We start from the raw sequence: 13332 nt of genomic DNA, 5'->3' as shown, positions 1-13332 counted from the left end.
TGGGCGCCTCTAGTTATCATCATTTTTGCAATCCATACAACATGTGTTCCTGCTGCACAGGTGAGAAACAGCGTTGGAGGGGCATAAATAAAGCCCCAAGTTGGGCTGGAGAGATGGCTTAGTGGTTAAGGCGCTTGCCTGCAAAGCCTAATGACTCAGGTTTGATTCCCCAGAACCCACATAAGCCAGATGCACATGGTGGCACATGCATATGAAGTTAGTTTACAGTGGCTAGAGGCCCTGGTATGCCCATTCCCTCCCTCCTTCCCTCTCTATCGTAAGTAAGTAAAAATAAAAAAATTCAGCTGGGTGTGGTGGCACACGCCTTTAATCCCAGCACTCGGGAGGCAGAGGTAGGAGGATCACTGAGAGTTTGAGGCCACCCTGAGACTCCATAGTGAATTCCAGGTCAGCCTAGGCTAGAGTGAGACCCTACCTCAAAAAACAAAAACAAACAAATAAACAAAAACCAAACCAAACCAAACAAAAAGTCAACAAAAAACCCAAAGTCATTCAGCTACTGGGTGGCAGAGCTGGAAGTTGAATGATCTTGTACTTTCTTAACAGGAGGCACGTTCAAGTGCTTAGGGTACATGAAGACAGTGGTAAAGGTTTCGTGAGCAGAGTCCTTAAAGGGACACCTCCTGCTTCTGTTTCTGACCCCTCACTCTGCATTGCTCATGAATCTGAGCAACATGGTAGGGTCTGAGTGTCCCTGTGAGAAGGACCCTGACTGTCTAGGCCACATCCAGGGAGATGACCATGGTGGTGAAGGGTTCCTGGAAGGAGTAAGGGAGGACGCTCTCGAGAGCAGTAGCTGGTGACATAAGAAGGTCAGAGGCAGAGGCACAGCCAACACAAGGTGGGCCAAGCTTCCTGGGCACAGACCATGGGGCCAGCTGCTGTGTCCTGGGTATCCCTTTTAGGAGGCATACCAGTGGCGTCCCAGCCACACCACCCTCCACCATGCTCGTCCAATAGAGTCCTCACCTCAGGAATGGTGTTACCACGCACCCATCACACCACATCCGAGACCCAGAGCCAGCCTGGCCTCCTTCCGCAGTCCTTACGGAATCCAGCCACCTCTGTGCAGGCCCACAGCCCAGGCCCTCCTCATCCTCCTGGGACTCTGCAGTAGCTTTCTGCTTCATCTCCATCCCAACCTCCATCTGGGCCAGAGACCTTTCTAAAAATCCACATCTGAGGACATCGTCCCATGTAAGCTTGACTTCTCCCTTCTCTGCGGGCCATGGAGTCCACTGGACAGGTGGGAAGAGGCTGCTTCTCATGGACTCTCCAGTTCTGAGCTCTCCTCCTACCTCTTCCAGAAGCTCCCAGTACTCTGTCCACTTGTCCTTCAAGACCCTGTGGCCTGGCCTTCTCCTCATTTCTCTTGGGCTCCCTCCTTCCTTCTACCCGGGACTGAGGTGTCTCCTGAGTGGGACACTCATCGTGCCTACTGTGTCTCAATGGCTCCTCTCTCCCCTTCTACGGGACCCCTTGGTGTTCTGAACAGACCTAGAGATGCCAGGAGGCAGCGGGCCTGTTTCTGTTATGTTTTGGAAAAGCGTTTTGGTTCTTGGATCTTACACATTTTCAGGACAGGGTAAGAATTCTCATAAATCCCGGTGCAAAGTGGCGTGTGCCTCTCCAATTCCATGATGTCTGTGGCAATGGGAGGTAGAGCCAGGGGAATCCAGAAGCTCACACGCAGCAGTGGTAAAGCACCAAGAGAGGAACAACAAGAGAGGAGACCAAACAAAGGAAGGAAGGAATGGACACCACCCCTGAGACTGTCCTCTGACCTCATGTGCGTCACATGATGCATAACACACGCACGCGCGCACACACACACATACACACGCACGCACACACACACAAGTATAATTCCAAATTGCTGCCCTTTAGGCAGGACCTTCTGGATTTCCAATCCTTTCCCATTCTTGTTCTCATCTGATCTTAGCAAAGCCATGGGTTAACCTCACTGGTGCCAGAATGGCTGGTATCAGGAGACAGAAATAAAACAAATCCTGTTGAAGGTGGAGAGAAAAGAGAACTATTGCTGTAAATTAGCACAGCCATTATGGAAGACAACACAGAAGTTCCTCAAAAAATTAAAAATACAGCGACCCTAGGATTCAATAACTCCACTGCTGAGAAATGAAATTAGCATGTCACAGAGCTACCTGTCTCCCTTGTGTATTGTAACGCTCTTCATGATAACCAAGACATGGGATCAATCTAAATGATGCCCAACCATGAATGAACAGAGAAAGGAAAGTTGCCAAGTCCGCACAACAGAAAACTACTCAGCCTTACAAAAGCAGAGAAGCCTGTTATTTGAGACAATATGGATGAACCGGGAGGGCACTGTAGAAGCGAAATGAGCCAGACCCAGAAAAAAAAACATTGCATGATATCATTCATACGTGGCATCTAAAAAAGGCTGATCTCGTACAAGCACAGGGCAGGACCGGTCTGCGAAGAAGGGGGGGGCGGGTGGTGAGAGTCTGGCCCACGGATACGAAGTTAGACTGGGGGAAATAAGCACGGGTGTGCACAGTACAGAAGCGCGGCTACAGTTAACACCAGCTGTTGACTGTTTCAGACTGGCTGGAAGAGAGGTTGGGGAATGTTCTCATCACAAGGAAATGCTGCACGTTTTAGGTGAAAAACCTCAAACTGCCCTTTTTTTGGGGGGAGGGCGGGTTCAAGGTAAGGTCTCACTCTAGCGCAGACTGATCTGAAATTCACTATGTAGTCTCAGGGTGGCCTTGAACTTTCAGCGATCCTCCTACCTCTGCCTCCCGGGTGCTGGGATTAAAGGTGCACGCCACCATGCCCGGCTCTCAAACTGCCCTTTTTAGATCAGTGCAACGTCGTGATACCACGACATGACAATATGTCATGACATCAGAGCGTTCCCAGAAATATAGACATTATAAAATGTCAATTAAGAAATAAGGCTGTGGGTGAGGTAGGACAGTGATTGTTACAATAACAGATGAAGAAACTGGGGCTAGAAATCAGGATTCAAATCCAGGGTCCCCAAACCCACACCTGGGCTCTGCTCACCCACTCTGCAGCTTGGAACACGGTTCTTTCCATTCACACCAGTTCACCTGCACATCCACTAACCCACGCCCTTCTCCCAGGCTCCATTACTTGCCAATGTTAAGACCACAGCTACGGAAACACGAGGGTGCTGGGCATGAATCTTCTCGGCCCAGCCTCTGACACTTACCTGGCGTTTGCTGCAAGCATCTTGCTGGCGAAGCGCTGCTGTGGGCCAGGTGCTGGCAGTCGAAGCTGCCCTGGAGTGTTCTGTGAGCTCCTCGGGGCTCTTGGTTATGATGGCTTCAGGTGAGCTGATACTCTTCAGTTCTCTTTGCAGCACCCAAAGCCTCAGAAGAGACAAACAGTCAGTCAAATATTTACCTGGGAATGAAAGCAGGTGGGCAGTCCCCTTCCTGTTTCACAACACTGCTGGCTTCCTCCCCTCCTCATGCTGCAAAAGCAGGACGTCTGTCTTTATTGCCTTCCCCTAAGCCCTTGCTGTTGCCTCTCTTATCCCTACGTGTACCTCAGATGGGGCCCCTGGTCCCTGGAGCTGCCTGGACCCAGCAGCTATGCACCTTTGGCTGACTATAACAATCACTATAGGCAATAAATTAGGACTCGGCTTCCAACCCATAAACTAGGACGGCTGGCTTAGAGATTCTCCTCGGCAACAAGCAGTGGTTCACTTACAGAAGGGGATGGGGACAAGTTCAAAACTGAACAGAGCCTGCTAACAGTCCCTCGTGGATTCCTACTCCTAGGGGACAAAAAGTGAGACAGCTACTGGGTGGCTGTTCCTGGCCAGGGCCATGCTCCAGTCACCTGGCTGTCGGAGCAAACACAACAGGGCCAGTGGGGGATGTGTACCACCTCTGGGCAACATGGTGACCAAGCAAGGGGCTGCTGCCACCTTTTCCTTTCCACCTGAGGTTGACCTCTACAGGAAGGGGGACAACAAGCTCTAAGGAGCCTGGGTCCTTGAATCACCACGAAGAAAAACATTGGCCCCTGCAGGCTGTCCTCTCAACAGACGAGTCTATGAGCAAGAAATAAATTTGTCTCCTAATAAGCAAGTGATGTGTGTGGCTATTTTGTTAACAGATGCTCACACCATCCTCTTTTATATAATAGAAACTGCAGAAGGCTGGCCAGAACCATGTGCCCAAGTCCCCGCCCCCCAACACCGTGTATGCATATATGTGGTATGCACGTGCTGATGTGTGTGTATGGGGGTGTGCCCATCCACTTTTGTATGCTTGTGTGCTGAAGCCAGAAGACAAACTTGGGATTGTCCTCAGTTATGCCATCCACTATTCTTTTAAATTTATTTCTTTATTTGAGAGAGACAGAGAGAGAGAGAAAGAGGCAGAGGCGGGGGTGGAGGGAGAGAGAGAGAATGGGCATGCCACAGTCTCTTACCACTGCAAATGAGCTCCAGCTGCATATGCCACCTTGTGCGTCTGGCTTACGTGGATCCTGAGGAATCGAGCCTTGATCCGGGCTCCTTAAGCTTTACAGGCAAGCGCTTAACCGCTAAGCCATCTCTCCAGCCCCATTCGTTCTTTTGAGACAGTCTTCCAGTGATTGGACTAGAGTTCATCAATCAGGCCAGAGTGGCTGGCCAGCAAGCTCCGGGGGTCCTTCTGCCTCCGCTTTCCCAGGGTTGGGAATACAGGCGTGTGTCACCACACTTTGCATTTACATGGGTCCTGGAGATTGAACTCAGGTCCTCATGCTTGTGAAGCAAGTACTCTGCAATTGAGCTGTCCTTTATTTTAAGAATAAGGCTTTGGTTTAGCTGAATTGCTTCTTTAAAGGTCCCATCTCCAAATACAGTTGCCTTCTAAGCCACTGGGAGTTCAAGCTTCAACATTTGAACTTGGAGAGAACACAGTTCAGACCCTGACACTCCAGCATAACCAACAATGGTGGAAAGGAGAGAAAGATGGAAAGGAGCTACAGTACAGACCATGAGCAAGCACTGACTGTCCCGACCAGTGGCATTGCCCACCCTGATCCTTGTGCCCTGGCCTAAGGCACCCCCACACACCCTAACGGTGCCATTTTCTTGGCTTGTATTACATCCATCTGCTCTTGTGTACATAACCTTCTGGGTCTGTGGAGATGAAGTCGGTGCTGTGGCTGGGATTGTAGGCTGGGGAGCAGACTCCACCATTCACTGGGTGTGAAACTGGGTAAGCCACACTGACATCACCTCTGGGCCGCTTCTTCACTGAGATGAGCCACGCTTGAACTATAAGTACCTGATGCCAAAATGAGCTAAGACACATGCAATGTTTAGAAGGACACTAGAGGGCTGGAGAGATAGCTTTGTGGTTAAGCTGCTTGCCTGCTAAGCCTAAGAACCCAGGTTCGGTTCCTGGGAACCCATGTAAGCCAGATGCACAAGGTCACACGTGAGCACAAGGTCATGCATGCTCACAGGATGGTGCACACATCTGGAGTTTGAATGCAGTGGCTAGAGGTCCTGGTGCACCAATTTTCTCTCTCTCCCATAAATAAAACAAATTTTAAAAAGAAGGGCACTTGGGCTGGAGGGATGGCTTCGCGGTTAAGGCATTTGCCTGGAAAGCCTAAGAACCCAGGTTCGATTCCCCAGGACCCACGTTAGCCAGATGCACATGGGGGCGCAAGCATCTGGAGTTCGTTTGCAGTGGCTGGAGGTCCTGGTGCGCCCATTCTCTCTCCCTCTTTCTCTGTCAAATAAATAAATAAATAAAATCCTTAAAAAAAAAAAGACAGGCACTTGGCACAGTGAGCTCTCTGTGAACATCAGATACTGGTGAGTAAGTCCTGACCAGATCGGAATCAGCGCAGTGTTTTGGGATACAGCTGAAGCTTCAAAAATGCTTGCTCTCCAAATGAAAATGATGAGAAAGATGAGGAAGATGAGGAAGAGAGCTAGGAGGGCCATGCAACTGGCGTTCTTCACGATCCCTGGAAACAGGAAGCCTGTGAAAACCCTTCCTATGATCGGGGAGTCCGCTTCCCAGGAACTGCAATTCTCTGCACCTTGTGCTGCTAGGTTCCAAGGACAGGATCCCAACACTCTTCTCCTGGGCACTCAGAGACGCTATGTGTTCCAGAAGTGCCCATCTGCCAGGTGAGTCCTGGCTCCGGGCCTGGCTGAAAATGGGTACATTCCATTCTTGGGTGACTGCTGTGGTTCTCCTTATAATTCTACTATCCTCTCCTCACATCCTTAAGAATCATGGTTGAATTGTCACTGGCCTGGGGAATTTTGGAAAGGCAGACACCCAGAAGTGCAAAAACGTCAAGACATTTGTTTTCTATTGCTTAAGTTCTGGGGAACTTTGTTTGTAATAATAAGTACTTTTCTGAGGGAAGTAATAATAAGTTCTGGAGAAAGGGAGCTGCCGCACACCACACATGGCCTGTTTTGAACCGAGTGACAGCTCTGGGTGCAAGATTTCTCCCCCTCTCTCGGGCTTTCTCTGAACCATCTTATGTTGAATCCAAACACAGAATTTAGCATGTATCTAGTACATTTCAACACTTGATTTCTTTCCAGAACACTAACCTACACAAACTGTTTTGAATTCTGTTTCTTCTATTCAATGCATATTAATTTCCTTCTCCAGCTTTGGGCGTTTGAAGATGTGTGTTTATTGGTAAAAACACTGCATACAGTAGAGCCTTACGGCACTCCACTAGAGCCTCCTTCCAGGAGCTATGAAAGGTGGGGTACCGCACATTGGCAGGGAGTGAGGAAAGTATTGATAGATGCAGGTCCCAAACCCAGGGAAGGAGAGTTACTGCACTTTTTTTAAATTTCTTTTTACAATATTTTATTTATTTGCAAGCAGAGATAGACAGACAGAGAGAATGGGCGCAGCAGGGCCAACAGCCACTGCAAAGGAATTCCAGAGGCATGTTCCACTTTGTGTATTTGTCTCCACGTGGGTACTGGGGTGAGCAATTTCTCCAGCCCCAAGTTACTGTCTTTGATGCCCGTGTTTAGCAGGGTTCCGTGTGCACATGAAGCCACAAAAGAAAACTGAACAGTGCACCAAAAAGCTTGCACTTGTTTTCTGAGTGTTGGGAATTTGTCCCAGGACAGCTTCTATCCATTCTGTAGAGATATGGCTTAATTATTAAGTTCAGAAACAAAAGAACTCAGCTATGTAGCAAACAGGGTGCGATTTTCTTTTTTAGATAATGCTGCCTGCTTTCTGGAATTGGTAATAACCCTGGACTTGGGACTGTTTTTCTCTTTGAAAAAGAAGCTACTGATTATGTTCTCAGCCTGTTCCTTCTCAGTTCACAAGCAGACCTCTCCCGCCCCTCCCCCAGCCTCTGGTAGAATAAAATCAAATTTCTCAACTGAGCATTCAGTGGCCTGCATCATCTGGACTCAGTTTACCTTTCCAGGCTTCTAGAAAATGTGGAACTCTGAAAAAGCCACATAGGGGTGGAATTAGATTCTCACTTGTCCTCTCTCTTACTTTACTCATTCATTCATGTCACAAATATTTGAGGTACCTAGAACTACACTTGTCCCTGAGGATAGAGGCTCCTGGAACCCATTGCTCCTGCTCCTGGAATAGATCAACCGCCTGGTTCAGCGGGCTGTTTCCTGGGGACAGGTCAGTGTTGCATAATTTCAAACAGAAAGGAGTGAGGGAGGGACTCCTGCCCATGGAACAGGCTGGACAAATCCCCGGATGGTGCGGTGGGGACAGTAGGGGCAGGAGTCCTGCAAAGGCCATTTCCAGAGCTCCAGAAGTGAGATCCACTTGAATGAAAGACTAACAGGACAAGACAGAAGAGCCCTGGGTCGGGACAGCTAGAAACCTGGGTGTGCTACTGTAAGTAAGAGCTGGGATTGCTGTAGTGAGAGTCTGGCTTGTTCCCTCCCAACCTCATGGTCAACTTGGCTCCTGTGGTGGAGGGAGGGAACCTTTAAGAGGTGATTGAGTTGCTAAGAGAGATTAAAGTATATATCTCGCAGGACTGGGTTAGTTCCTACCAGAGCTGGTTATTATTAAGCCAGGTGCCTGTCACACATGCCCTGTTGCTTTAGCATCAGAACCTTCCACAAGTGAAGGAGAGACTGGTGCTATGCTCTTGGAATTCCCACGCTGCAGAACTACCAGACATAGTCACCTCGTTTAATCATAAGTTTTCAAGTCTCAGGAATTCTGTTACAGCAACAGAAAGCCAAGCAATCTTTGGTTAACTCCCTTTCCATCTTTTTTTTTTTAATATTTTTTTTGTTCATTTTTTATTTATTTATTTGAGAGCAACAGACACAGGGAGAAAGACAGATAGAGGGAGAGAGATAGAATGGGCGCGCCAGGGCTTCCAGCCTCTGCAAACGAACTCCAGACGCGTGCGCCCCCTTGTGCATCTGGCTAACGTGGGACCTGGGGAACCGAGCCTCGAACCGGGGTCCTTAGGCTTCACAGGCAAGCGCTTAACTGCTAAGCCATCTCTCCAGCCCCCTTTCCATCTTTGGTTTCCCCCGTCCGTCTGTGAAGAGGGGCTTCAGCGGGTGACCTCGGAAGATCCTTCTCCCTACCTGGGCCAACTCTGCAGGCGTCCCTGGCGCCTTCACCTACTACATTACCGCAGGCAGGCTCACACCGCTGGGCACGTGGTGATTTCTGTTCTCTCCTCCCCCACCCAACAGCTTCCCCGGGCCGCCGCTTTGGGTCTTCAATCATCAGCAAGCTAGTTATGAGGGACACTGTCCACACGGTGGCGCTGGTGCACGGGCGGCCGCCACAGAAGCGCTATGGAAGCCCAGGGAAGCAGAACGGTAGAGGTGCGGGGCTTTCCTCACCGTCCTGTTCGCTGACCCTGGGCAGGTGTGCGACCTTCCTCCTGTAATGTTCCAGTCTCTCAGGAGCAACGCACATCTGAGCGGCAGTCGTCAAGCTTGGCGTAAGTCTGGGCTCTTGGAGGGAAGGGTAGGCTGGTGACATGCCCCAGGGACCCCCCCCAGGCCATGCCCCCTTACTCCCAAGCTCCCTCCCCATTCCTTCCCATGCTCCCTTCCCTCCACTGACATTCCTATCTGTTCTTCGTCCTCCTCCCAAGGCAACTCCTGCGGCTTTGAGAGTGGCTTGAGGAATCAACGTTCTTAGAAAACCTTTTTACTCTCTTCCCCTCCACACTTTAGAAAGTGTGTGTGTGTGTGTGTGTGTGTGTGTGTGTGTGTGTGTGTGTGTGTTTGCAAGCAGAGAGAGAAAAGAGAGAATGGGCACACCAAGGCCTCTAGTGGCTGCAAATGAACTCCATTCACGTGCACCACTTTGTGCTTTTTTGTGGCTTTATGTGGGTACTAGGGAATCAAACCCAGGCCGTTAGGCTTTCCATAATGACACTCGTGACATTTTTCTCTGCCTCTCCCAGACCACCTTCTTGAACATACTTTGTGTGGCATGGGCATCTATAACCTTTATGTCCGGCACAGAAGCCCTGGAAGTTTGCTGGATGATGAATGAAAGAATGAATAAATTGGGTTGCGTGGTCGAGATGACCTGACCCCCACATTCAGCGGTGAGGACGTTTGAGAACAAGAGAAGCATAAACTGATTCTCTGCGCACCTTGGCTGGGAAGGCATTGGTGCTTCTCAGCACAACAATGGTGTCACATGAGTTTGACAGGACAGGGTCAGAGCCTGTTCAAAGGAGGCAAATGCTTCCTTCCTAGGGGCTAATCTGCCTCTTGGGGAAAATGAATCCTATGTCATCAAGATGGCCTGTCGTTCAGTGACTTGTGAGGAAACGGGAAGTGGCTGTTTTGCTTCCAAAGGAACAGAGACTCCAGAGCTCTCCACGGCCCGGTGCCTCACAGTGGCCCTTGCTCTGTGGGTCACTGAGTCAAGCTAAGCTTCTGCTGGTTACGTGCATCTATTTACTGAGGAACCCTGGAAGTTACTACAGAGTGATTTGAACAGAGCGACAAGCCCCCGCGTTGAACCTATTTTAAGTGCATAAAAAGTAAGACAAACTTCTAAGTGAGCTATTTACCATCTGATGACTATGCATAACTGGGGGTACATATGAGGAAAATCAGATGCATCATGGGAAGTGTCAGGCACTGCCAGGCACAGGCTGGAGCCTTCAGGAGAGGGGCCTGAGCTTCCAGGCATGGCTAAGGATGCCCAGGGTACAGGAGGCCACTCCCTTTCCAAGCCGAGCACACCTGAATTTAGGCTCTGCCTATAGCCCTGTGATCTTTGGCCAGTTGCCTAGGAAACTCCTTCTCAGCCAACAGACCTTCACACAGTCTTGAGACCCTAGATCACCTGATGTCCCCTCCCCCCCGCCCCCCCGCCCCCCCCCCCCCGCCATTGTCTAGTGCTAGAATGAATGGCCCCATATGCTAATTAGGCATCAGAAATGAACTTGGTATATCCAATCCCCTTTGGGTCCTCCCCTCCACCCTCAGATGCTTATAACCCCATTTCACTGACAATAAATGGAGAGAGCTGTTCAATTATTTCCCGGGAGTTTTTCTCTCATCAGGCACTCACCCACCCCAGTTGCCTGGGCACCTTCGGGGGACCATAGCCAGGCTCCAGAGGATGCAGGAACCCACAGCGAAGGGGCATACTCATGTCCCTTATGTAACCCAAACCTGTTGATCAAAACAGAGAACCACCCAAATTAAGCACCATTGACAAGGGCCTTCCTTTTATGTAGTCCTTTAAAAAAAAGGTGTCCAGGGGTAAGAGCGAGAACATGAGGATGAGTGTATGGAACCTTGTCTTCTGGGTATGAAGTGGCTGTCATTACTTACACAGGGCTAGCACAGCCTTGAGCTCATCAATATTATTCTGTCATGGATGGTGAAAGAGGGAGGAAAGACATCAAAGAAGAGGGGCTAGTTGTAAATACGGGATCCGGTGGAAGGGAAGTTGGAGGAGGATAGGAGAAAGCTAGTTTCTTTTAAGCAGTTTTAGTTAGATATTGAGGCCCAAAGAGAACCAGGGAGGCCACCCCACATGCCACCTCCCCTTGGCACAAAAATGGAACTCTTGGCAGGAATGGAACTTACGTCTGATTGAGACTTATCAAGAGCATCCTCTGCTGCCCACAGTTCAGTACATACCTGGATGGGCTGGTTCAGGTGGGCTGGCCCTGGGGTCTGCCCTCCAAATCTACAAACCGATCAGGTCTTCCCTTGTCTACCTGAACCTGGCACTATAGAGGCTGCATTCAGCCCCCTCCCCTTATCTCTGTGTGCCTTTCCTGGATTCCCTCTCATCTCTGCTCGGACATACCCAGTGAGTCTGGCCTCTGCCCCCACCCAGCCTGGCTGGATGGGGTGCAAGAGCACAGCATTGTTTCTTGAGCTGAACCTTTCTGCTTGCCTTGGTTTTATAGTTTGGAATAAATTCCCAGTTTGATTACTTGTATGATTTTCCTCTGGTCTCTGAATCTATCACATGTGTACTTCCCTTATAAATCCAGATCTACCACGTGGGTGCCCTCACCAACTCTAAGCTTGCTACCTGTGTAATTTCCTTAAACTCGAGGTAACCATGAGTTTAACTCTCTTCATTACTCATCTCTCCTCTGAATCTCTTGGCCTCTGCTTTGATATTCTCCCTCTTATTCTTCCTTGAGCCTCACCGTTTGCCCTCTTAACTTCCCTCCATAGGAAAGCACCCGGGACAAGCCATGTGTATGTTCCTTCTAAATCTCCTTACATAACTTCCTAACTTCTATTCTCCATGATTGTGACTTTACTCTAATTTCTCTTTTAAAGGCCTCGGTGTCTCTTAAATCCCAATGTCCTTTAAACAAACCCCATAATTTGTGATTTCCCCCTAAATAGACTTAATAATTCATAATTTATCCTTCTTGACTCTGTCTTTAGTAATTCTTTATTAAATTTAAGACAAAATCCAAAACTTTTGGTTAATAAATTCTGGGGGCCCCCCCTCCTAAACCCCAAAATCCTGCATCAAGATGAGGGAGGAGGGCTACAGAAGGTAATAGGAGAGGATTATGATCAAAATACATTATGTGCATGTATGAAAATTGCCAATAAAAAAGTAAAAAGAAGGCTCAGGAAATATCCAGGACTCTTGAGTATTTTCTATTTCTATGGCCTTCTGACCCTCTTGGCAGTATTTCAGTCTTTTACTATTGCTTTGTTCTTAATAAAGTTTCCTGCTAACTCACTGTGTGTGTGTGTGTGTGTGTGTGTGTGTTCAATTCTTTGAGTAAGATGCCAAGAATCTGGAAACATGCAGAGACCAGCAGTAACAGTTCCATCTGTTTTCCTGCAAATGACATAATTTCATTCTTTACGGACAAATAAAACTTCACTGTGCACATATGCAACGTCTTCTTTAGCCATTCATCTGTTGATGGACACCTAAGTCTGCTACTGTGACTAGTGCAATGAACTTGGATGTTCAGGTATCTCCATGGTGGGTGGGCTTAGGTTCTTTTGGGTACATTCCCAGGAATGGTATGGCTTCATGAGGGACTTTCTCAATGTCACAGTGAGGGGAACGTCCTCTGGTCTCACTTGAGAACTACAGAGGATAGGCAGGTATAATAGCCCCAGTTCTCTGGGATGAACTTCCAAACCAGGCACAGTTATAGAAGGAAGGGGATTTATTGAAGCTTACAGATCCAGGGGAAGTTCCATATTGGCAGAAGAAGCTGGCCTGCCTTCACAGGTCCATGCAGAGAGAAAACCCACCAGCAGCACCATAAGCAAGCACGCTTCAGGAAGCCCAGGCAGAGCCCCAGCACTTTGCATGCATATCTTTAGATTGGAGTTTCAAACCCACCCCCACACCTCCTCCAGCCAAATTACAAGCTTGACTAAAACTCCTGAATGTATTGGAGGGACATCCATGCAAACCAGCACAGCAAATATGCAGGCTGTCCAAGTAAATCAGTTCAGTGTCCCCTAGGCCTTGTGTTCCTTCCCCTGAAACACACCAAGGAGGCTGTGGCATCTGGGTGCATCACACAGCGATCATCGCTGAATCCTACTTTCAGTCCAGCTGTAAGGATAGCTGTAGAACCAAGGCAACACAGAGTCCAGTCCCTCGTAAGAACACCTCCATCAAGAAATTTGACTCCAGGGCAGTGGAAGCCATGGCTCTGGCTCTGGAATCTCATTCCAAAGGCATAATAGACATCCTCAACAAAATCATAGAAGAAAACTTCCCCCAAATTGGGAAAGAGGTGCCAATGCAGATACAGAAAGCCTTTAGAACACCAACCAGACAAAACCTGGAAAGAACCTCTCCT

Source organism: Jaculus jaculus, chromosome 1 (assembly GCF_020740685.1).
Source record: "Jaculus jaculus isolate mJacJac1 chromosome 1, mJacJac1.mat.Y.cur, whole genome shotgun sequence".
Taxonomy (NCBI): Eukaryota; Metazoa; Chordata; class Mammalia; order Rodentia; family Dipodidae; genus Jaculus; species Jaculus jaculus.
This window is presented reverse-complemented; position numbering follows the sequence as displayed.